Genomic DNA, 25,823 nt, shown 5'->3' on the forward strand with positions numbered 1-25,823 from the left:
AAACCATAAACAAGATGAAAAGACAACCCTCAGAATAGGAGAAAATATTTGCAAATGAAGCAACTGACAAAGGATTAATCTCCAAAATTTACAAGCAGCTCATGCAGCTCAATATCAAAAAAACAAACAACCCAATCCAAAAATGGGCAGAAGACCTAAACAGACACTTCTTTAAAGAAGATATACAGATTGCCAACAAACCCATGAAAGAATGCTCAACATCATTAATCATTAGAGAAATGCAAATCAAAACTACAATGAGATATCATCTCACACCAGTCAGAATGGCCATCATCAATCTAGAAACAATAAATGCTGGAGAGGGTGTGGAGAAAAGGGAACCCTCTTGTACTTTTGGTGGGAATGTAAATTGATACAGCCTCTATGGAGGACAGTGTGGAGGTTCCTTAAAATCAACAAATAGAACTACCATTCAAACCCGCAATCCCACTACTGGGAATATAGCCTGAGAAAACCATCATTCAAAAAGAGTCATGTACCAAAATGTTCATTGCAGATCTATTTACAATAGCCAGGACATGGAAACAACCTAAGTGTCCATCAACAGATGAATGGATAAAGATGTGGCACATATATTACTCAGCCATAAAAAGAAACAAAACTGAGTTATTTGTAGTGAGGTAGATGGACCTAGTGACTGTCATACAGAGTGAAGTAAGTCAGAAAGAGGAAAATAAATACCATATGCTAACACGTATATATGGAATCTAGAAAAAAATGGTCATGAAGAAAAGAGGGGCAAGACAGGAAAAAAGACACAGACCTACTAGAGAATGGACTTGAGCATACACGGAGGGAGAAGGGTAAGCTGGGACAAAGTGAGAGAGTGGCATGGACATATATACACTACCAAACGTAAAATAGATAGCTAGTGGGAAGCAGCCACATAGCACAGGGAGATCAGCTCGGTGCTTTGTGAACACATAGAGGGGTGGGATAGGGAGGGTAGGAGGGAGGGAGATGCAAGAGGGAAGAGATATAGGGACATATGTATATGTATAACTGATTCACTTTGTTATAAAGCAGAAACTAACACATCATTATAAAACAATTATACTCCAATAAAGATGTTAAAAAAAAAGAAGGAAACAGTAAAATAAGAGCATAAAATAGGATTATAGAAGATGACATCTAAATAACAATTAGAACAATAAATTTTAATGCTTTAAAATCTCTATAAAAATCTGAAGGACCTTATATTGAATTGATAAAATATATTAAAAATATAGAGTAAAATTTTTAGACTCTACATGTAAACACCTATGGGGAGTGCTCCAAGGCCCACACCGAGTTCCCCGGGTTAGCCCTTCTCTGAGGTCGACCTTCATCATAAATTTGGGGTCCTTAGCACAGATGTATGCCAGACAGAATCTCACTTGCTTCCCCCTTCCTTGCCAGGACCAGATTGACCCCCTTCATGGAAGCACCAGCCTAAGCATGATTATAATTGGGGACTGCTATTTTTAAGGGACAAATTTGAGGAAGGATTTTTGCTGGAACAGGTAAGACAAGGTGAAACCTTTAGCATTGGTGACTCACAAATCAACAACACAGAATTTTTGCAAGTAATTGAAACCATTAGCCTTCTTCAAAACTTTTTAGTTTTTATAACTAAGCAAGCAAAGTTAGTAAAGACAGTTTGCATGGTATTAAAGATCAGAGAAAGTTATTGGTGGGTACAGATTCTGGCAAAACACACAGCAGATACACGCAGAGAGGAGGTTTTCCACAAGCAGCTCACCAGCGTTCTCCCCAAGCTGGACCTCCTTTTCCTTCTCTACAGTTTCATCTCCACAGCCAACAACTCCACTCATGCTTTAGTAAATGTTCTCTTTAGACTAAATCGAAGATGTAATCAAAGGAAATCCTTCGCTATTCCCAACGTAGGCAAGATTAGCCAGCATGAGTACAAAGTGCCTTCAGTGCCAAATATTAAGAGTTATGCCAGTTATTAAAGAGCATGGTAATGACTTTTTTTTTTTTAACAAGGACGGAGTAATGAAAGACATTAGGGCTATTCACAGGTTTATATCGCAGTTCATGCAGGCAGTGTGTGCAGCTGTGGAAAAGAGTGAGTGAGTTGTTGAATCTTGTCAGGCAGAAGTGAACAAATTAAGAAGACAAATCACTCAGATGAAAAACAAACAAACATAAAAAGAACAAGAAGGAAGATTGCAGCAGGCAATGGTAAGCAAACAGATGCCGTCTGAAAGTTTGGAACCCACGTTTGGTCCTCTGATGCCATGAGTCTGTAGCTGAGGTAGAAGTACACTGGGAGATGCAGAGCTTTCTGATCCTCCTCCCTCTTACTCTGATTTTCACACACACAGTCAAGAAACCACTTCGAGCCTTTCTCACATGAAAAGTAGAGTATTTATGCCTTGATCTCAAGCCATGAGCTCTTCCAATTATGCTTCCATTAGTGCCAGACTGAAATATCCTGGAAGTGGAGCAGGATGAAACTTTGATTGACCCCCCACCCCCCTAACATTAGGGAGTACTCACGTTTGAGGAATTTGCCACTACTGACATATACCCAAGAGGGCTCCAGGAACACTCAGACCTCCCAGAATTAAATAAAGAAGAAGCACTCTCCACTTAGCACTGTTTTTCTTAATTACTTATTGAGACAATATTTGAAAACTTGTTCTGAGGGAGAATTGCTTTCTTAGATCCCTAGATTCCCAAGAGGAGAGTCCTTGTTCACAGAACTTGTTGGAGCTTCACATAGGCAGATCCTCACCTTTGGTCCCAGTGTGTAAGTTTTAAGACACAACCATTAAGATAATCAAATTGCCTAATTCTGGTCTGATTCAAGGGTGTACAGTTAAGTTTAGGCAAAGTAAAATAATGAACATAGGTTTTGTTCTTTAAAATAAATTAGAAATTAGAGACTAAGCACAAGTAATCTATAAATGTTCTATAATTAATCTATAAATGAAAATTTTACTCCTTGCACTATCATGCCTTAAATTTACTTTTCCCAAAAGAAAATGAATTTAGTAGAGATTTCAAAGAACTTTCTTTCTATGATAAGCCAAGTTCATCTTTACCAGAAAACTTTTAAAAATAATTCCATGAAGTCTGATTGGCACAAATCAGATATATCTTCTCTTGTCATATTGGATATGACTATGTGAGATCAAAAGAGAGGGCTTTGCTTCAACGTTTTTCTACTAGCCTAATATGTATTGACACTTAAAATGATTGCCTTTTAAATAATGTAGAAATGATAATTACCAGTAAGTAATCATCCAAATAAGTATGTCATCAAATAACTTATTTTTCTTTTGGAGGATTACAGTGACTGCTATGTTGTATTAGCCAATTTATGGTCTCAGTTCCAGTCTTAAAGGAAGGATGTACAGCAATGGAGGACAGAAAGGAATTATGTACCAGACTCAAATTTTGTGATGAACAGATTTCAGACACAGTGGATTTAGTTCAGTTCCTATGTAGTGCATTTAATTCATTTAGATTTCCTGACAAATCCTGGTGTTAATTCAATTTGTGGAGAAAAGATATTTAATAAACTGTTTGGGAATCTTGATGAATAAATATTCATTTTAAATCTGGGGAAAAAATAAACCTATGGGCTACAGGTAAAAAATGTACTCAGGATCTATATTTTATCTTTATAGTCTTTTTTACCCCAAGTGTAGAGATTGTATCAACATTTCTCAGATTGGAGGAAAATAAAATAACTTTTTAAATCTGGTCGTAGCTCAATTTAAATTCAGGGAATATTAAACTAAACACAACTTTCTATCTTGAGTTTATAAATTAAGAGTGAAAGACATATGAAATGAAAAAGCTAAACATTCCACTTAAAATCATAGAAAAGTAAGGATAAACATTAAAAGAAGCAAATTGTCAACAGCTATTTTCAGGATATTAGCCAAAGTGGACAAATTTGCCTGTAAATATCGATCAAAGTACCTGACTAATCGCCTTTACGTCACGTTGTAAAGTATAAATGTGATAACATTGGACAATATTGGGGTTCATTCTTATTTAGACTTCCAGATTACGTATTGTGGGTGTAAATCAGGAGATTTTAGTGGCACAGTAGGCTAAATGTATGACGTGATTCAAAGGTACTGATTGTGATATAATGCTTAGTACATTTAAACTTATGAATATAGTAGATAAGACTTTCATAGAAGACTGATGATGCTCATAGTTGCTATAAATGAAAATTACCAGCATAAGGTTTACTCTAACAAGATTCTATACATTTCATGTTATTATATTTATTTTATAAATTTATTTTGAATGTAAGAAATCTGACATGAAGTAGAGTCTTCTGAAAGCTGTGTTTTCCTTTGTGGCAATTGCAGAAATTCTAGTTTTCATGAAAATGAATATAATAAGAAATACAATAGTAAGAAATCCATTTTATGCATCAAGTTCTTGAATACTTTTTTGAATGTTTGTCATGCTCAGTTTCATCAAGCTCAGTGCATAATTTAGGTATTGGAAGCATCACTTCATATCATTGTTTGGTTTTAACATCTAGCTTAAGTTATTTCCCAGGCAACAAATGTATTTGACACTATTACAGATAAATTTTTTTGTTTGGTTACATATTAACCTGCCATTTCTCCAGTGCTTTGTTTTAATATGTTCACATTATATACAATTCATGTCACTCTACCTAAGCCATGCTGAACTATAAAATCCCAAGATATAAGCTAAAAAATGTAATAAAATATTTTTCAAGTGATGATATGCTTTTAGTCATCACCTAGGAGGTAAGTTTGATAGGCCATTTGTCATAGAAAGTTTGAAACCCTAGGTACTGAAATTATTTTTACTCCATTTATGTTTTATTATGTTCGTTATAGTCAAAATATGTCAGGTTAATCACTGTTGTCATGTGTTTTCTTACATCTGTTACTTAATATTTTTCACTCTATCTCTGCTAATATACATATATTTAGGGTCACTGTTAACTTCTTCCAATATGCTTAAAAATACAATTCATTCACTATATAATCTAGACTAGAGTTAATCTTGATGCCTTTGTTTTCACATTTTTTCATTAAGAGAGACCAAGGCATATATGGAGGAGTAAGCCATTTTTTTAAGAGGATAAATATAGTCCATTATAGTCCATATAAATGTAGTACGGTGCAATGAATTTACAGAAAAAAAAGTAGAAAATAATGCTACCTTTTGAGAATTAAGCTAGTAAGGTACACATAAAGAGTGTGGTTAGAGACTTACTGTTGATATTAAGGTAGGGAGTACTTGAATATTTACATAAAAAAGGAAATAATTATTTGTGGGGGGGGGAGGAGATGTTATGGTGAATCACTGATGGCTGAGATCTCCTGGGAGAGGAGACAGATATCTGTATTTTTAACAAACTTTCCTTGTAATTATTTTGTAAACTGTGGAAGTTTGTATGGAATTTGAGTCTGATATTTATATTTTGCTCATTTTGTTGTTAAGTAATTTTTCCTGAACTTTTAGAAAATGTCTTTGTTTAATTAGCTTGTCTTCACAGAGCTAACTAGCTAACTTCATAGAGCTTTTTCTTCTATTTGTGTGTTTATATTTATTTTATTTATGTTTTTCCTTTCTTTGCTTCTCCTTAATGTGGATTCTTATTCTAGAAGGGAGCTCCAGTGGGTCAGGTTCGAGCTCATATGGGACAAACTGCTTCCGCCCCTCTGATGATCTTGCCGGGCACCCCTTGAACTGTTGGGGAAAACCCCTCAGTTTTAGCTGTTGTTATCAAATTGGCCTGCTGCATATTCCAGGGACTATCTTTTGGTCATTTGGTGTTCTCTAGTTTTCAGGTCAAACATCACTTTGCTTCTGTCAGACCTTATGTCAATAATATACAAATTCCTGTGGTTGTTGGCAATTTTTCCCCACCTGTGGACATATCTGTGTTTGTAGGGATATCTCATCACATAGTTTTGTTGTAAGTGTTCTCTTGGTGGTTTTGATTTTGCAGTTTAGTTACTTTGTCCAATTTTATGTGGGAATTCAAGATACAAAACTATGCCATGATATTCTAAATTTATATTTGTAAACAGTTCTACAGGTGATTCTTGTATACCACTGCTTTAAATCATAGTGTTTTAGCTTTAGAGCCTACCATCAACTAACCTCAGTCTATGTCCCTCTTAGTTTAAACATATGGGAGAGAAAACCAGCAAAGGTTTGCTTGTCCTCAAGTCCAGTCATGGTCTAATGAGCAATGGGTGGTGACAGGAACTGATATACACTTTTGTGTAAGACTAAACATTACAGATCAGTAAAGGAAAAGGAAATGGCTGCTTAACATTTATTATAACTTTTATTCATAGTTTTCTCTGAAATATTAAAACATGTGACTAAAATTATGAAGAAGACTTTTTTTTCTCATGCTGTTGTCTTTGCCTGAACTCACCCTGTGCCCCAACACTTTGCTGACTGATTCCAACTTTTTCTTCACGTGTCCGTCCTGATACTTCCTAGAAGACTTCCTTGACATATTCCTTTCCCTTAGTCTGAGTTACATGTTTTCTCATTCACCCATCACATTTTAGTTTTTTGTCTGTTTGTTTCTCTTCAAATAAGACACTAAATTCCTTAGGGTAGGAGCTGTACTTTTTCTCTCTGTATCTCTACCACCTGGTACAATATTTTCCATGTAGAAGGAACTGAGAATGATGAATGAGTAATTTATGAATGAATGAATGAACATAAATCATAAATAATTTTACCACTTAGCATTTATCATTGGTGGTTTAATGGTAGGCTAAATAATGTCCCCCAAAAGATATCTACTGCCTAATCTCTAGAACCTACAAATATGTTACTTAGTACAGCAAAAGTGTATTTGGAGATGTGATTAAGGATCCTGAGATGGGAAGATTATCCTGGATTATCTGGGTGGGTCCTAAATATAATCAGAATGGTCCTAATAAGAAGGAGGCAATGGGAAATAGGAGATGTGATGTGAGAAGGAAGAAGTTGGAGTAACGTGAGGAAGGGGCCACAGGCCAAGAAATGCAGGCAGCCTCTAGAAACTAAAATAGGCAAAGAAAAAGATTTCTGAACACGCCAGAAGGAACACAAACCAGATGACCCATTGATTTTAGACTTTGGACCTTCAGTACTGTAATAGAATAAATTTCTATTGTTTTTTTCCCACTCAGTTTGTGGTAATTCGTTACAGAAGCAAGAAGAGACCAATACACTGTTGTATTTTCCTTGCTCTTTCTGATCAATAACATATACTTTTACGTTATTGAATCAACTGACAATTGTTTCATGTCATGTGGAGAATATATTCTCAGTAAAGATTTGAGGACAGGGCTTCCCTGGTGGCGCAGCGGTTGGGAGTCCGCCTGCCGGTGCAGGGGACACGGGGTCGTGCCCCGATCCGGGAGGATCCCACGTGCCGCGGAGCGGCTGGGCCCGTGAGCCATGGCCGCTGGGCCTGCGCGTCCGGAGCCTGTGCTCCGCAGCGGGGGAGGGGGCACAGCAGTGAGAGGCCTGCGTACCGCAAAAAAAAAAAAAAAAAAAAAAAAAGATTTGAGGACATTCTTCATTTTAATAGCTGCTTTTTGTCTATGAGTCTTCACAAGGTACTAAGGGATAGATTCTAGTCCCATAAATATGATAGTCACTACCAGAATTTTTTTTTCCTCTGAAATGTTTTTGCCACAAGCAAGCTTTTATCTTCTTCCTCACTGTTACTTTGTATTTTCAATATCTGACCTTCAGAGATTGAGGCATCTCCCAACATACATTAGACCACACAAGGGCACTTAATCATGTAAACAGTGAACTCAGTCTCACTGCTAATTTTTATCTAATGGCAAATTCCTTAGCTGTAAGTACTTTGATGGTGATAAAAGGAAATACTTTTTATTTTATTATTCCACAAGACACATTTCAATGTGAGAATCCCAACCTGTGTTGGTTGTAATTATAATTTAAAAATCTTGACTCTTTTTTTCTTTCTTGATTGCAGATACATTAGCATTACTTTGGAATACAATGCCACTCCAACTTCATTTTTCTCTTTGGAATGTGTTATGTAAGAAAAAAAAAAGGATGATGCACCTAGCAATATTTTATCCATGAAAAGGACATTAATTTTTCCTTTCTGCTTTTATTATGTTATGAGCTATGTTGGAGGTAATGGATTACAGTGAAGCTGTCTTCACTGTGATTCATCAGCCTTGGGGGTGGGGGGGGCGACAACCAATCTGCTCTTAGTGATTGGTTTCTAAAAGACATGGCCTTTTGTGCCGTGAAAAAAGAAGTTAGTTTCTAAGCCTTAGAATTACACTTAGCAAGAAGGCAGAAAATGTACTTATTGCCAATGAGTAAATTAAGATGACAGAAAAAAGGATATGGAATTGTTTAGGTTTCATCTCTTTTGCAGAAATGAGGAATACAATGGTTTCTCACATAGTTACATATCCACAGGTTTTTTACCTGTAGAATTATTAAACACCAAAAGCAGCTTGTGGTTTGGAAGATTCCACATTTACAAGAGCAGCCAAATAGAACTGTTTGATTTAAGTGGCTACTCCTAGATCCCTGGCTTAACTCTGAAAAGAAGGTTGAGATATAAATCTGATTTATAAATTATCCAGTTTAAATAATTGGTAATTGACTAGGCAGTTAAAACAGCTAGACTATCTTATTTTAATCTGTTAATCCTCCAAAGTTTAAAATGCTTTGATCATCACACGTGATAGACTCAGTCAGATACTAATGCCATTAATTGCTGTTATTTTAGCAAGCTTTTATTTTTCTATTTATTTTTAACATCTTTCTTTGGGTATAATTGCTTTACAATGTTGAGATAGTTTCTGCAGTATAACAAAGTGAATCAGCTATATGTATACATATATCCCCATATCCCCTCCCTCTTGAGCCTCCCTCCCACCCTCATATCCCACCCCTCTAGGTGGTCACGAAGCACCAAGCTGATCTCCCTGTGCTATGCAGCTGCTTCCCACTAGCCATCTATTTTACATTTGGTAGTGTATATGTCAGTGCTACTCTCTCACTTCATACCAGCTTACCTTTCCCCCTACCCCGTGTCTTCAAGTCCATTCTCTACGTCTGCATCTTTATTCTTGTCCTGTCCCTAGGTTCATCAGAACCATTTTTTTTTTTTTTAGATTCCATATATATGTGTTAGCATATGGTATTTGTTTTTCTCTTTCTGACTTCACTCTGTATGACAGACTCTAGCTCCATCTACCTCACTACAAATAACTCAATATTGTTTCTTTTAATGGATGAGTAATACTCCATTGTATATATGTGCCACATCTTCTTTATCCATTCATCTGTCGATGGACAATTAGGTTGCTTCCATGTCCTGGCTATTGTAAATAGTGCCGCAATGAACATCGTGGTACATGTCCCTTTTTGAATTTTGGCTTTCTCAGGGTATATGCCCAGTAGTGGGATTGCTGGGTCATACGGTAGTTCTATTTTTAGCTTTTTAAGGAACCTCCATACTGTTCTCCATAGTGGCTGTATCAATTTACATTCTCACCAAGAGTGCTGGAGGGTTCCCTTTTCCTTACACCCTCTCCAGCATTTATTGTTTATAGATTTTTGGATGATGGCCATTCTGACATGTATGAAGTGATAGCTCATTGTGGTTTTGATTTGCATTTCTCTAATGATTAGTGATGTTGAGCATCCTTTCATGTGTTTGTTGGCAATCTGTATGTCTTCCTTGGAGAAATGTCTATTTAGGTCTTCCACCCATTTTTGCATTGGGTTTTTTGTTTTTGTGATATTAAGCTACATGAGCTGCTTATATATTTTGGAGATTAATCCTTCATCAGTTACTTTGTCGGCAAATATTTTCTCCTATTCTGAGGGTTGTCTTTTCATCTTGTTTATGATTTCGTTTGCTGTGCAAAAGCTTTTAAGTTTCATTAGGTTCCATTTGTTTATTTTTGTTTTTATTTCACTTTCTCTAGGAGGTGGGTCAAAATGGATCTTGCTATGATTTATGTCATGGAGTGTTCTACTAATGTTTTCCTCTAAGATTTTTATAGTGTCCAGTCTTACATTTAGGTCTTTAATTCATTTTGAGTTTATTTTTGTTTATGGTGTTAGGGAGTGTTCTAATTTCATTCTTTTACATGTAACTGTCCAGTTTTCCCAGCATCACTTACTGAAAAGACTGTCTTTCCTCCATTGTATATTCTTGCCTCCCTTAACACAGATAAGGTCACCATATGTTCGTGGACTTGTCTCTGGGCTTTCTACCCTGTTCCATTGATCTATGTTTATGTTTTTATGCCAGTACCATACTGTCTTGATTACTGTAACTTTGTAGTATAGTCTGAAGTCCAGGAATCTGATTCCTCCAGCTCTGTTTTTCTTTCTCAAAATTGCTTTCGCTATTTTGGGTGTTTTGTGTTTCCATACAAATTGTGAAATTTTTTGTTCTAATTCTGTGAAAAATGCCATTCGTAGTTTGAAAGGGATTGCATTGAATCTATAGATTGCTTTGGGTAGTATAGTCATTTTCACAATGTTGATTCTTCCAATCCAAGAACATGGTATATCTCTCCATCTGTTTGTGTCATATTTCATCAGTGTCGTATAGTTTTCTGCATACAGGTCTTTTGTCTCCTTAGGTAGATTTATTCCTAGGTATTTTGTTCTTTCTGTTGCAATGGTATATGGGAGTGTTTCCTTAATTTATCTTTCAGATTTTTCATTGTTAGTGTATAGGAATGCAAGAGATTTCTGTGCATTAATTTTGTATCCTGCTATGTTACCAAATTCATTGATTAGCTCTAGTAGTTTTCTGGTAGCATCTTTAGGATTCTCTATGTATAGTATCATGTAATCTGCAAACAGTGACAGCTTTACTTCTTTGCCAATTTGGATTCCTTTTATTTCCTTTTCTTCTCTAATCACCAAGGCTAAAACTTCCAAAACTATGTTGAATAATAGTGGTGAGAGTGGGCAACCTTGTCTTCTTCCTTATCTTAGAGGATATGGTTTCAGATTTTCACCATTGAGAATGATGTTGGCTGTGGGTTTGTCATAATATGGCCTTTGTTATGTTGAGGTAAGTTCCCTCTATGCCCACTATCTGGAGAGTTTTTATCATAAATCGGTGTTAAATTTTGTTGAAAGATTTTTCTGCATCTATTGAGATTATCATATGGTTTTTATCCTTCTATTTGTTAATATGGTGTATCACATTGATAGATTTGCATATATTGAAGAATCCTTGCATCCTGGGATAAACCCCACTTGATTATGGTGTATGATCCTTTTAATATGCTGTTGGATTCTGTTTGCTAGTATTTTGTTGAGGATTTTCGCATCTATGTTCATTAGTAATATTGGTCTGTAGTTTTCTTTTTTTGTGACATATTTGTCTGGTTTTGGTATCAGGGTGATGGTGGCCTCATAGAATGAGTTTGGGAGTGTCCGTCCCTCTGCTGTATTTTGGAAGAGTTTGAGAAGGATAGGTGTTAACTCTTCTCTAAATGTTTGATAGAATTCACCTGTGAAGCCATCTGGTCCTGGGCTTTTGTTTGTTGGAAGATTTTTAATCACAGTTTCAATTTCAGTGCTTGTGATTGGTCTGATCATATTTTCTACTTCTTCCTGTTTCAGTCTTGGAAGGTTGTATTTTTCTAAGAATTTGTCCATTTCTTCCAGTTTGTCTAATTTACTAGCATATAGCTGCTTGTAGTAATCTCTCATGATCCTTTGTATTTCTGCAGTGTCAGTTGTTCCTTCTTTCTCATTTCTAATTCTGTTGATTTGAGTCTTCTCCCTTTTTTTCTTGATGAGTCTGGCTAATGGTTTATCAATTTTGTTTATCTTCTCAAAGAACCAGATTTTAGTTTTATTGATCTTTGCTATTGTTTCCTTCATTTCTATTTTAAAATCTATTTTGTCTGACATGAGAATTGCTACTCTAACTTTCTTTTGATTTCCATTTTCATGGAATATCTTTTTCCATTCACTCATTTTCAGTCTGTATGTGTCCCTAGGCCTGAAATGGGTCTCTTGTAGACAGCATATATATGGGTCTTGTTTTTGTATCCATTCAGCGAGTCTATGTCTTTTGGTGGGAGCATTTAATCCATTTACCTTTAAGGTAATTATTGATATGTGTGTTCCTATTGACATTTTCTTAATTATTTTGGGTTTGTTATTGTAGGTCTTTTCCTTCTCTTGTGTTTCCTGCCTAGAGAATTTCCTTTAGCAGTTGTTGTAAAGCTGGCTTGGTGGTGCGGAATTCTCTTAGCTTTTGCTTGTCTGTTAAGGTTTTAATTTCTCCATCGAATCTGAATGAGATCCTTGCTGGGTAGAGTAATCTTGGTTGTAGGTTTTTCCCTTTCATCACTTTATTTTTTTTTATTTTTAGTATTTTGTGGTACATGAGCCTCTCACTGTTTTGGCCTCTCCCGTTGCAGAGCACAGGCTCCGGATGTGCAGGCTCAGCGGCCATAGCTCACGGGTCCAGCCACTCCACGGCATGTGGGGTCTTTCCAGACCGGGGCATGAACCCGTGTCCCCTGCATTGGCAGGCAGACTCTCAACCACTGCGCCACCAGGGAAGCCCCCTTTCATCACTTTAATTATGGCCAGCTACTCCCTTCTGGCTTGCAGAGTTTCTGCTGAAAGATCAGCTGTTAACCTTATGGCAATTCCCTTGTACATTGTTGTTTTCCCTTGCTGCTTTTAATATATTTTCTTTGTATTTAATTTTTGATAGTTTGATTAATATGTGTCTTGGTGTGTTTCTCCTTAGATTTATCCTGTATGGGACTCTCTGCACTTCCTGGACTTGATTGATAATTTCATTTTCCATGTTAGGGAAGTTGTCAACTGTAATCACTTCAAATATTTTCTCAGAACTTTTCTTTTTCTCTTCTTCTTCTGAGACCCGTATTATTCGAATGTTGTTGCATTTAAAGTTGTCCCAGAGGTCTCTGAGACTGTCCTCAATTCTTTTCATTCTTTTTTCTTTATTCTGCTCTGCAGTAGTTATTTCCACTATTTTATCTTCCAGGTCCCTTATCCGTTCTTCTGCCTCAGTTATTCTGCTATTGTTTCTTTCTAGAGAATTTTAAATTTCATTTAATGTGCTGTCCATCTTTGTTTTTCTAGGTCCTTTTTAAACGTTTCTTGTATTTTCTCTATTCTATTTCCAAGATTTTGGATCATTTATACTATCATTACTCTGAATTCTTTTTCAGGTAGACTGACTATTTCCTCTTCATTAGTTTGGCCTGGTGGATTTTTACCTTGCTCCTTCATCTGCTCCGTATTTCTCTGTCTTCTCATTTTGCTTAACTTACTGTGTTTGGGGTCTCCTTTTCACAGGCTGCAGGTTTGTAATTTCCATTGTTTTTGGTGTTGCCCTCAGTGAGGGAGGCTGGTTCAGTGGGTTGTGTAGGCTTTCTGGTGGAGGGAACTGGTGCCTGTTTTCTGGTGGGTGGGGATGAATGCTATCCTTCTGGTGGTCAGGGCTGCGTCAGGTGGTGTGTTTTGTGGTGTCTGTGAACTTAGTATGACTTTATGCAGCCTCTCTGCTAATGGGTGGAGTTGTGTCCTGTCTTGCTAGTTGTTTGGCATGGGGCATCCAGCACTGGAGCTTGCTGGCCATTGGATGGAGCTGGTTTTTTGTGTTGAGATGGAAATCTCTGGGAGAGCTATCGCTGATTGATATTACATGGGGTCTGGAGGTCTCTGGGGGTCAATGTCCTGGACTTGGCTCTCCCACCTCGGAGGCTCAGGCCTGACACCAGGCTGGAGCACAAAGACCCTGCCAGCCACACAGCTCAGAAGAAGAGGAAGAAACAAACAAACAGAACCCCAAACCAAGTTGTAAAAGCAAAACTAAACAGACAAAATCATGCAAATATACATACACACACGTACTAATAAAAAGAAAACAAACAACTAAAAGAAAAACTGAACAATCAGAACCCTAGGACAAATCATAAAAGCAAACCTAAACAAACAAAATCACAGAAAGAAACATACACATACACACTCACAAAAAGAGCAAAAAGGAAAAAAAATTTTTTAAATTTTTTAAAAATTGCGCAACCAAACCAATAAACAAATCCACCAGTGATAACAAGCACTAAAAACTAAACTAAGATAAACATAAAAACCAGAAACAAATCAGATGCAGAAAGCAAACCCGAAGTCTACAGTTACTCCCAAAGTCCACCATCTCAATTTTGGGAACATTTGTTGTCTATTCAAGTATTCCACAGATGCAGCATTCATCAAGTTGATTGTGGGAAGTTAATCCTCTGCTCCTGAGGCTGCTGTGAGAAATTTCTCTTTCTCTTCTTTGTTTGCACAGCTCCTGGGGTTCAGCTTTGGTTTTGGCCCCACCTCTGTGTGTAGGCTGCCCTCAGGCATCTGTTCCCCACCCAGACAGGATGGTGTGAAAAAGCAGTGGCTGATTAGGGCTCTCTTGCTCACTCAGGCCCGGGAGATGGAGGGGTATTGGTAGTATTAATTGCAATGCGGAGCGAGCCTGTGTCAGCAGAGGCCAGCATGTCATTGCTACAGCCTGAGGTGTGCCATATGTTCTCCCAGGGAAGATGTCCTGGATCTCAGGACCCTGGCAGTGGAGGTCTGCACAGTCCCCTGGAGGATGTGGGTAGTGACCTGCACTTGCACACAGGATTCTTGGTGGCAGTGGCAGCAGCATTAGCATTTCATGCCCGTGTCTGGGGTCTGAGCTGTTAGCTGCAGCTCTTGCCTGTCTCTGGAGCTCACTTAGGTGCTGCTGTGCCTTCTGTGGGCACACAGAGCAGGAATCCCCTCTCCTCTCACTCCCCAAAACAGTGGTCTCTTGACACTTAGGCAGGTCCAGACATTTCCCTTGACTCCCTCCCAGCTAGCTGTGGCGCACTAGCCCCCTTCAGGCTGTCTTCACGCAGTCAACCCCAATCTGATCTCTGAAGCCTGAGCCTCAGCTCCCAGCCCCCACCTGCCCCAGCGGGCGAGCAGACAAGCCTCTCGGGCTGGTGAGTGCTGGTCAACACCGATCCTCTGTGTGGGAATCTCTCCTCTTTGCCCTCTGCACCCCTGTTGCCGCACTCTCCTCCATGGCTCTGAAGCTCCCCCACCCTGCACACCCCCCATCTCCGCCCATGAAGGGCCTTCCTAGTGTGTGGAAACTTTTCCTCCTTCACAGCTCCCTCCCAGAGGTGTGGGTCCAATCCCTAATCTTTTGTCTCTGTTTTTCCTTTTTGCTTTTGCCCTACCCAGGTACGTGGGAATTTTCTGGCCTTTGGGGAAGTATGAGGTCTTCTGCCAGCGTTCAGCAGGTGTTCTGTAGGAGTTGCTCCACATGTAGATGTACTTTTGATGTATTTGTGGGGAGGAAAGTGATCTCCACATCTTACTCCTCCGCCATCTTGAAGGTCTCTAGCAAGCTTTTAAATTCTTCATATTATACATTTTTCCATTCTGTTGAGTCCTCTTATTAGTCTCATTTTTCTTTTCATTCTTTTTGCAAAGTTTAAAATATCAGAGGTTATAAGCTATATGCTTAGGACCCCAAAGTGAGTCTTTTTCAACTGAGTCTTTTCACCTTTAAGCTCTAAAAAGACACCTAAAATTGGATTCTGGAAGATTAAGTTTCACTGATTTTCTCTAAGACAACAAACTGATCCTTCCTATAACTGCAACCTACCTTTGGACAATTTCTCACTTCTTTTTTTCTTTTAGATTATATTCCTGTTGTCAAAGCAATGCAAACAGTCATATGCTTCCAGCTTACAATTTCATAGATGAACTTGGAAAGGGAAAAATTAAATGGCTGGGAAGGATTGGATGACAATTACTGAAAGCTACCTAACCATACCTCTTTTGGTATCCTACCTCATTTTTGTAACCCCTTTAGGTTTCAACAAAATTTCTTGATTATTAATTGAAATATTAAGATGATTATTATGTTAATTAGTCATTATTTGAAAAGAAAGAAGTTTGTTCCCTTTAGGATTTCTAATGTATTTCTTTGAATAGGTAATGTATAATTATGCAGTATTTCTGATGAGAGATATATGAGTTAGAAACCATGGCCAGCCTGATGAGGCTTCCTGCAGTTCTACCAAGTTGACCCCTTTATGATCCTTGTTAGTCTTATTTGAGAAAGTACACATTCATTTCATTATTTTCTCTTTGACATGTTTCATTATACCTGAAAATTGGATCCACCAGTAGCAGGTAAATTTAATAGATTTAACAATTTTTTAAATGCAGTTTGCATTTACACAAATTGAGTCAAAGCAACCCAAATCCTTTAATGAAAAGCTAAAAATAGAGTAAGTATTACTTCCTCCACACTCCCAAAAGAGGGCATTTAAAATGCCTCTTAAGATTATAGGAGAAATAAATAGTTCTTTTTTCTTAAGCTTATTCATACTGGGCCACTGAAAGTGAGGCATTTTATCTTTGGAAATTTAATGAACAAATCATTTTTTTCATGTATTAAAGTGACTACTCTCTCAACCTCTTTAAGGCAGGGAAAGCTGGATGGTGGAGTTGTTAAGGACTTTGGCTTTGGCATCAAACTCTGTCTGATCCAGGCTCCATCATTTTATCTGGGCAAACTACCTCATCTGTGTTCCTCTTCTGTTAAACAAAACAAAACAAAGCAAAACCTCGCTTTTGTATTATGAGGATTAAATGAGATAGTCCATATAAAGCACTTGGTATACTGTCTGTCACAAAGCAAGCACTCAATATGTTAGATATATGCATTATTCATGATAACATAATTCATGGTCATACACTGGCATTCCAAATCTGGTATCAGAATGTACAATATTCACAACAAATATCCTAATTAGCTAACTTCTTGTTCTGTTCTATGGAGATACAAGTTCATAAAATAGAAAAAAGGGAAAAGCCATTGAATTTTGGCATTAAAAAAACAGGTTAAACTAAGGATTCATTTGAATCATTAGTCCTTCCAATGTTTTTAAAATATGACTCAATTTACAAAAATCCAGCTTAGAAAAAAACTTCTGGAATTGAACTGTTGTGTGGAAGTGGTACACCTCTTTTGAGAATGCATTGATGTTATTTTTTTTACTTGTTCTGATGGTGATTGTCCTGCCAGGTTTTGGGTAAACCTCCATGAAGAATTCAAGTGATTTGTTGTCATATTTCAGGCTCCCATTTTGTCTGTCTTTAAAACAGAATTAATTTGTTGTTCATTCTCCCTCTAAAATAAGAAGTCTGATGGTTTGGAAGAAAATTAATAGAGCAGGTTTTCTGGCTCAAACAGTGCTATAGTCCCCTCTGTGTGAATACTTAGATGAGTGTAAATATTATGCTGGGAACCACAATGTCTCTAATTTCTCCTGCATCATTTCTTTTGCCTAGAATTGTGTTTTTATACAATCATTAAAATAAAACGTTCTCACTGATTAAGCCATGTTTTCCTAGAGATAACTATTATATTTTTATTAGTTTTTTCCTTTGGAAAAATGTTAATAACATCTGGGTAGGAGGGTCTGAAGATTATACAATTCCAAGAAATGTATTTTATATAGTTTATAAACTAAAAGAACAAAGAAAGAAACATGTATAAAATTCTTTTGGAGATAAATTTTTAAGAAACTTGAATTGCTTTGTGAATTACTCTGATTTACATAATTTGATAAAGTAAATGATTTGTACTTTTTCACAATCCACTTTCAGTAGGGCTTGAAACTGACATTTCTGAGTCTGATTTAAGGATCTTCCTATGGTCTAGTGGAATATACCAAGTGGTACATAAAATATACATTCTGAGAAATTCTCAGAGCTCATGAGTTTAACCTTGTATATCTAAATTTCACTTCCTTTTACCATTTTCTATGTTCTTGATGTTTTTACTACCATTTCTACTATTATTTATTGAGAGTTTATATTGTAATAAATGTTTTAAGCTTTTTTCCTCATTTACTCCTCACAGTAAAATTTGTGCTAGACATTATTCTCATTGAGTAGATGAGATCAATAAAACTTCGACTGGTAAGTAATTTGCATGATGTTATACAGCTACTAATTGATGGAGCCAAGCTTCAAACCTTCTAATAGCAATGCAACTTGAATAAGGTTCTGTAACTTGAGAATACTATTAGTCATTGAACAGAGAGACAAGACATACAGAACTACTACCCTCTTGATCTAAAGTACGATGTAGGTGATGTAACAGAGGGATCTCAGAGAGTTTTCATGGAGTCATTCAAAACATTTTCACCCAGGAGATGGCAACTGGGTGAGTCTTGACAAATGCGTGTTTACCAGTAAATCGATGGTTTCAGAAAAATTGTCCAAGGCATAGAAATAAGCAAAAGATATTATTAGATGTCCTTTCAGGGGAGTGCTAAGTGATATTTAGTGGTCAGGACTGTGTACCTTTGATTAACTTTCTATTGACTAGGTTATTTTCAAATCTGAAGAGGTAGGAGTTAACTTTTAGGAAACTGAGAGTCACACAAATCATTCATATTCATAGGAATAAAAATAGTTTTTCCAGTAAAGATAGAATTGATTTCTATCCAGTACAAATAGTAACCTAAACATTGCATTTCATCACCCTAAGGGATATGGGATACTAACTGGTCTGAATATATGTAAGCTTATTTCAGCTTTCCTAACTAAATATTGTGAGAGTGTGTGTGTGTGTGTGTGTGTGTAGGCCCAGTGCCCATTAGATAGGTAGATAGATAGTAAATAGATATAGATATGTAAATATATCTATATATCTGTATATCTTTTCTTCCTATTTCCTTTTGATGGTATTGACATTTTACTAGTTCTCTCATTAAATAGTGAGTTTAATAAAATCTTTTCTCAGGTGTTTATATTCACATGAGAGTCATATTTTTAACTTTTTGAAAGTTATAGTTTAGCAATTGGCATGGGAACTTTCATTAGAACCACCACCTTGAAAATAGAACAGACTCATAAAATTGGCTGGAATCTAAGAATTGTACATACCTTTAAAATACAGGAGAGAAGAGTAGTTTAGGAAATGCATGAAAAAGGGGAGGCAAGCTGGGCCCAGTTTTTATAGGCCTTAAGTGCTATGCTAAGTAACTGTATTTATCATGTAGCTATAACTGTTAAATTGAACTAAAGAGGCACATAGGTTAAAATCAGAAAACAGCTAGATTGTTTATTTAATTAATGTCTTTGCAAGTCCACTTTGTTGGCACCACTATGTCCGTGGGATGCAATTTAAGAAAAATCACAACACATTTTCTGGATAGTCTTGAATAATAAATTTTGGTAAAGAGTATCAATTCAGTAATTAACATGTTGAGTTCCAGGTTGTAATCAAAATTTCCAATTTCATTCCAGGCTTTCCCACGCTTCAGCTTGGCCTTTTTGCAAGACTGAGGAAAGGAAAAGGGGAGGATGATCATTATTTCCTTATTTTCCCCACCTAGACTCTGTGCTTCTGTTTCTTCTCTCTCACTTACCAGGAGGTATGTAATGTCTCCTGAATCTAATTTGACTCATTCTATCAAGGCGGTCAAGGGATGGTATTCTCTTGTCTTGCTTGGTGTTTAAATATACTTTCTTCACTTTTGAAGGCAATTTGGAGAAACCTCCATGGCTAGATTCTCTTACCTGTAGGTTCTTTAATACAGTAAAGTCCATCATGCTGTGAATGAGTACCACAGTGATTTTTTTAAGTATGTGAAGTTCATAAAGTACATAATAATGCTCGATAAATGTTTATTGTTTTGAAATAACATGTGTGGCAGCCACAAAAAAGAAATAGATATATATTTGAATACTATTTTGAAGGATTCTAAGCATTTATATAAAAATTATTTGCCAAATCACAGCTACTTTCTGGATAGTCATCTCAAGTTACTACACATTTTTGATTTTTTATTACCAAACTGATTGGAATTAATTTTGTTTGCTCTTTTTTCAGTTGCCAGGCATCACCCTAATTGATACTGTGTTTCTGCTTCAGTTGATTAGTTTTTCTGTTTATATGCAATTTGAGGTTTGAAGGGAAACCATGATAAGCAGATTGAGTGTCAGTAAGTTTATCAGCATACGGCTTTCCTGTCTAAATTGAATGTGCAACGTAAAAATTCATTAAAACTCACCTTTGAAACCTAGAAATAAACAGTTCAGAAAATGTCTAGTGAGATGGCAATAGAAATTCTCCAAATACAACTTTAACCATTACAGTCTTTATTAAAATAAACAAACCAGCTGACACCTTTTTCTTCAGAACCATCCTAGTAGGGGTAGAGATACTACCTGCAAAATCGTGACTGCAAGAAGTCGGTGGAATTCTTGCTTCCCTGCAAGGTGTTTTCTTTTGTTTTGCCAACATCCCTCACTCTTTTAATTCTTTGTTCCACAACCTTCCCCAATCTTTGTTTCTCTTTTTAAACACTCATCCCCACAACACTTGAAGTACACAGTATGCTGATATATTTATCTTCTATGTGGTTATTTTTGATTACTTCAAACCACGCACATATTGTCACCTTATCTTTGATAAAGGAGGCAGGAATGTACAGTGGAGAAAGGACAGCCACTTCAATAAGTGGTGCTGGGAAAACTGGACAGGTCCATGTAAAAGTATGAGGTTAGATCACTCCCTAACACCATACACAAAAATAAGCTCAAAATGGATTAAAGACCTAAATGTAAGGCCAGAAACTATCAAACTCTTAGAGGAAAACATAGGCAGAACACTCCATTACATAAATCACAGCAAGATCCTTTCTGACCCACCTCCTAGAGTAATGGAAATAAAAACAAAACTAAACAAATGGGACCTAATGAAACTTCAAAGCTTCTGCACAGCAAAGGAAACCATAAACAAGACCAAAAGACAACCCTCAGAATGGGAGAAAATATTTGCAAATGGAGCAACTGACAAAGGATTAATCTCCAAAATTTATAAGCAGCTCATGCAGCTCAATAACAAAAAAACAAAAAACAAACAACATATGTATATGTATAACTGATTCACTTCGTTATGAAGCAGAAACTAACACACCATCGTAAAGGAATTATACTCCAATAAAGATGTAAAAAAAAAAATCTATATCAATGACTTTTCCAATGTCTTGGCCTCTGTTACTTTATCTCCTAAATTCCAATGAACTTTTTCAGCATTTCACATTCAGCATTTCATACCAGCTCGTTATCAAACAAACAGCAGAACAAAACAGAGAAAACCGGAACCAAACCCTACCACTTTCAAGACTTGAACCCTGAAGTTTCTTTCTAAGGAATTCAACTTAGTGATTATAGTACATGCCCTTCATATTCTCTATTTCCCTTTCTTTGTAAAATATTGTGCAGTCATAGCTGTCGAATGATGCTATGCAACACTTCCTTAAATACGTTAAAAGACTTCACTGTGGGCAAAGGGAACAATGAAAATCTCTGTATCTTCCACTCAGTTTTGCTGTGAACCCAAAACTTCTCTAAAAAAATCAAAAGACTCTTTTATATGGTCTAACCTTATACGAGCTCTTTAAAAATAACTCAGCAATCCCTGTGTACATACACCTATAGCCTCTTTTGAGGCAGTTACAGATTTTTTCAAATTATCTCAAGGCCCTAAGCTACTTCATCAATCAATGGCCTTGATAGAAATCATTGTATATTATGTCACTGAAAATATTAAAACCAGCTGACAGTATTTCTTCAAACCTCACTCTTCTGCATCTTTTCACACTTCTTTCCTCCTCCTCTTTCCTTGGGTGATCTCAATAATTCTCTCAATTTTAGTCTGCCTCAGAGCAAAATGATCAACACTTTTATAGCTCAAACTGTCTTGTCTTCTAGGACTTCTGAGATACAGAGTGAACTCAATTGGATGCATCACCTCAAACTTTACATTTTTAGAGTGCCCCTAGCACCATCCTCCCCAAAACTACTCCTCCTCCTTCTGCCTTATTTGCCTCGGCTAATGAAAGAGCATAATATGCTTCCAAGGCAAGGATCTTCCAGGTCATCTTTGACTTTTCAACGTGTTCTAAGTGCTGTGTCCAGCATCTCAAGATGCTGTGAGTTTTACATGAGGAAAACAACGTGGCTTTCCTTAAAAAGCTTTGAAGATTTTTTTTTCAGTCAAGCCATAATATAGGTATTCTAGAATAAGATCTAGAAAGTAATCTTAAAATCACTTTATTTCCAGGACTTTATTATGGTGCTAAAACATTTCAAGGAAACAACAAATATTATATCAATCATGGGAGATGGCTCAGCAGAGAAAGGCAGAAGAGCAATGAGAAATAACAGTTTTCAGCAACCTCCATAGAAAACAGCTCCCAGCTCTGAACCCTGAATGTTCAAGACTTATGTCTCTGTAGTGAGGATGGGTGAGTTATGCTCTCAGAGCTCAATTCCACTAGTAATCAATTTCATTTTAGTAACTCCATTTGTTCTGATTCCATTTTCACCCAGCGACCTTCTGATTATATTTTGGCTTCCTATGTAGTTTTACCTGCAGAATCAATTAAGACAATTTTTCATTCTAAATAATATTTGTATTTTTCACTATAAATTAAAACATTGGCCTTCTGACTTTATAAGCTTGGTGAATTTTGGTACATTTCAGAGAGACTGGTCAATGTTTTCTATTTTGCTTTCTGTTGGAATACTATATCTATATAAAATAATTGTATAGCTCCATGAATTCGGATGCTGACAATAGTCATGTATCCAGAATCCTGATCAAGAAACAAATAATTAACACCCCCAAAACCCGCTAGCCCAAGCCTTTGGAACCTCTTAGTTAGGCCATTGAAATAGACTTCAAAACAATCTCCCTGTTTCTCTTCATTGCTGCTTTCTAAATAATAATCAAGGAATTTCTCTGCTATTTCTAAGGTCTTTGGAAGTGCCTACTTATTTCTCTAGCTCCAAATCCCACTATGTCTCTATCCAAAATAAATAACTTTCCAGGTCTAGAGATTTATCAGGAAAGCAAAGCAATGGGGATTACATCAGGATAAGAAACAGGAACTGCCAACAACCAATGATTCTTGACCAATAATGCAATTTGGAATTATCAGAGATGCTTTAAAATATATATGTACCTGGCCCAATTTATATTTTTAACTTCTTTCTTTCATATCTGACAACCAATATGCCAGAAAATTACGTCAGGCTCTACTTTCAAAATATATCCAGAACCTAGTCACTGCACAAAGCCTCCACAATTGACACCTCAGCTACTCTCATATCTCCTATGGGATATTGCAATAGTCTCCACTCTTCAGTCTTTTAACACCGTAGTCAGAGTAATCCTGTTAAAATATGTGAGCCAAATCTTACCTCTTTTTTTGTTCTAAAAATCCTCCAGTAGCTTTCTATCTCACAGTAAAATCCAAGGTCCTTAAAATAGCTGTCAAGTCCCTAATCTGCACTGTCTAGCACAGAGGTCACCTCCACATGTGGCTACTGAACACTCCAGATGTGGAGTCTAAATTGAGATGTGCTGTAAGTAAAAAATGCACACCAGATTCCAAAGACTTGGTACAAAAAAATTTTTAATATGTCAATATTTTTTAATTGATTCAAGTTAAAATAATACTTTTCATGTATTGGATTAATTAACATTATTAAAATTAATTTCACAGTTTCCATTTTTCACTTTATCTTTGTGGCTACTGAAAAATTTATAATTACTTATGTGACTCATGATATCCATTGGACAGTGCCGCTCTAAACAATGTAAGCTTCATTACTTTTCTGACCTGCTACTTCTTCACCATTTCTTACTAGACTGTCTTCCTTGCTCTTCTATGAACTCACCAGCATGTTTCTGCTGCAAGGCCTTTGTGTTTTAGTTTCCCCTCGGTCGGGGAGGTCCTTCTCCTAACATTTCATGCTGTCTTCCTCATTTCCTCTATGCTTTTTCTTTAATATTATCTTTTCAGTGAAAACTTCTGTGACTGCTTGATCTAAAATTGAATTCCATGGAAGTTTGTATCTCTCTTCTCTGCTTTACTTTCCCCCCACAGTTCTTATCTTTACCAAACATAGTTTTCTCTGATAGAGCAAACTGAACATTAGAGAATCTTTTTAAATCTAGGGAAATCTAGTTTCTGTAGGCCAAAGCACACTACTCAAAGTTTGCAGCAAACTTTACTCAAAATTTAGACAAATAACAAGGGCTTTAAAATAAGGAGATGTTCTTTCCAGGACTTCAGAGCACATGAGTAGAAATGTAGGTGTGCATCAATACTCAGGAGTCCACATGAGTGTATCTTTTATGTTCAGGAGGTATGATCATGAATAGCAGAAGTGCAGATCATCTCCTGAGAAGGACAACCGCAAGAATGTCATGGTCATACTTACAGCCAAGGAGAGGTCTGGGTCATTACGAGCAGGGGCACTTACAATGGAGATTGAAACTGAACCCCATTCTCTTTTGTTACCAATGGGCATGATAAATGGTGGGTTACCAAGAGTGAGCAGCGTTATTTGAGAGAACGTGTTGATTTAGATTGTTAGTAATACTGGAGACCTCTACTCAGTCGTCATGACCTCCCAACACCACAATACTAATCACAAAGACCTAAGGAGACCAATGTTCTATGATGTCTATTTTAATGACCATTATTTTTTTTGGCTGTCCAGCATATTATAGGCCAACTTATAATCTGCAGCTTCATGTATCTCTTAAGTCACTGCATGGGCTGCAGCACAAGAGCTGGCTCACCAAGTGTCTCATAAGGGGAGCAGTGGTGACTACTTCTCCACCTTTATTCAAGACTGGAAGGAACTTGCTGCTCTTAGCCATCAGTGTCCAAAAGTACTTTGTTTTATCAGAAAGTACACTGCATGCTTCCCTTGAAAGGGTGGTGTTGGTTACATTGCCCCAAAAGAGAGCTGGGAAAGAAAAGTCAATTATCTCTGGTCATCTTTCCGGTTTAACCATGTATTAAAGTGTGATTTCTCTTTACTATATATAAGCCTCACAAACCAGCAGATGTGATCATGCTAGCAGCAGGAAGAAAAACATGGAGGTCTTCCAGATCCATGCTGGCTCAATTTATTGTAAATATTAACAATAATATTTTATTTAAAAATGAAAAATACAGAGCAATTGCTAAATCAGGACATATGGTTACCATATCCAATTAATCATTCACTACAAATACAAACATACTACATAACGAAAGTGGAGGACAAAAAATTCCAAATCTAACTATATAATAATCATCAACAGAGACTTTAAAGCATTTTAAGATAAAATGGGCCAAACTAATGTGATTGCTTATGACATCCATTGCATACATTTGTTCCCTCTGGTCCGTATCTGAGACCAAATACGGCACAGACAGCTCCAGTACATATTTGACACTCCCCATATCCAACACGTGCAATGTTATACCTGTTTATTTCTCTCTGCTGTCAAAAAAATTTTTTTTGTCAAAAACATGCTAAACATTTTTTAATTGATTGAGCATATTTACCCACTTTGACTTTTCTATTTCCCAGAGCATTTCTATTCTTCTTTAGAGTGCCACAGTTCTTTAAAAGAAACCCACAAAATAAAAATTCTCTAAGTGTATTTCTAAAGGAAAACTATGATGTGTCACATATTGCTTTATAGTTTAGGGATGGACAGAAAGATGGAAGCTGGAAAAGACAAAACATCACAAAATAAAATATAAAGTGCCAAGATGTTGTTAGCTGTTTTAAAAACTGTGAATCACTAGCCTGGTAAAGTATGGGTGGAAGAAGAAGTGACTTTGGGCAGCTTACTTAATACTTCTGAAACTCAGTTTCCACAGGGGTAATGTATGTTTATG

The 25,823-nt window shown here is 36.7% G+C and overlaps 1 pseudogene; it reads left to right on the top strand.

The window, feature by feature from the left end:
• The window catches only part of LOC111179894 (BRISC complex subunit Abraxas 2-like), a 33,267-nt pseudogene extending 30,204 nt beyond the window's left edge, over positions 1–3,063 (top strand).
• Positions 3,064–25,823: the final 22,760 nt, after the last annotated feature.

Source organism: Delphinapterus leucas, chromosome 1 (genome assembly GCF_059928025.1).
Source record: "Delphinapterus leucas isolate spDelLeu-1000000601 "Yukka" chromosome 1, BTC_Dleu_Yukka2, whole genome shotgun sequence".
In the NCBI taxonomy this organism is placed as follows: domain Eukaryota; kingdom Metazoa; phylum Chordata; class Mammalia; order Artiodactyla; family Monodontidae; genus Delphinapterus; species Delphinapterus leucas.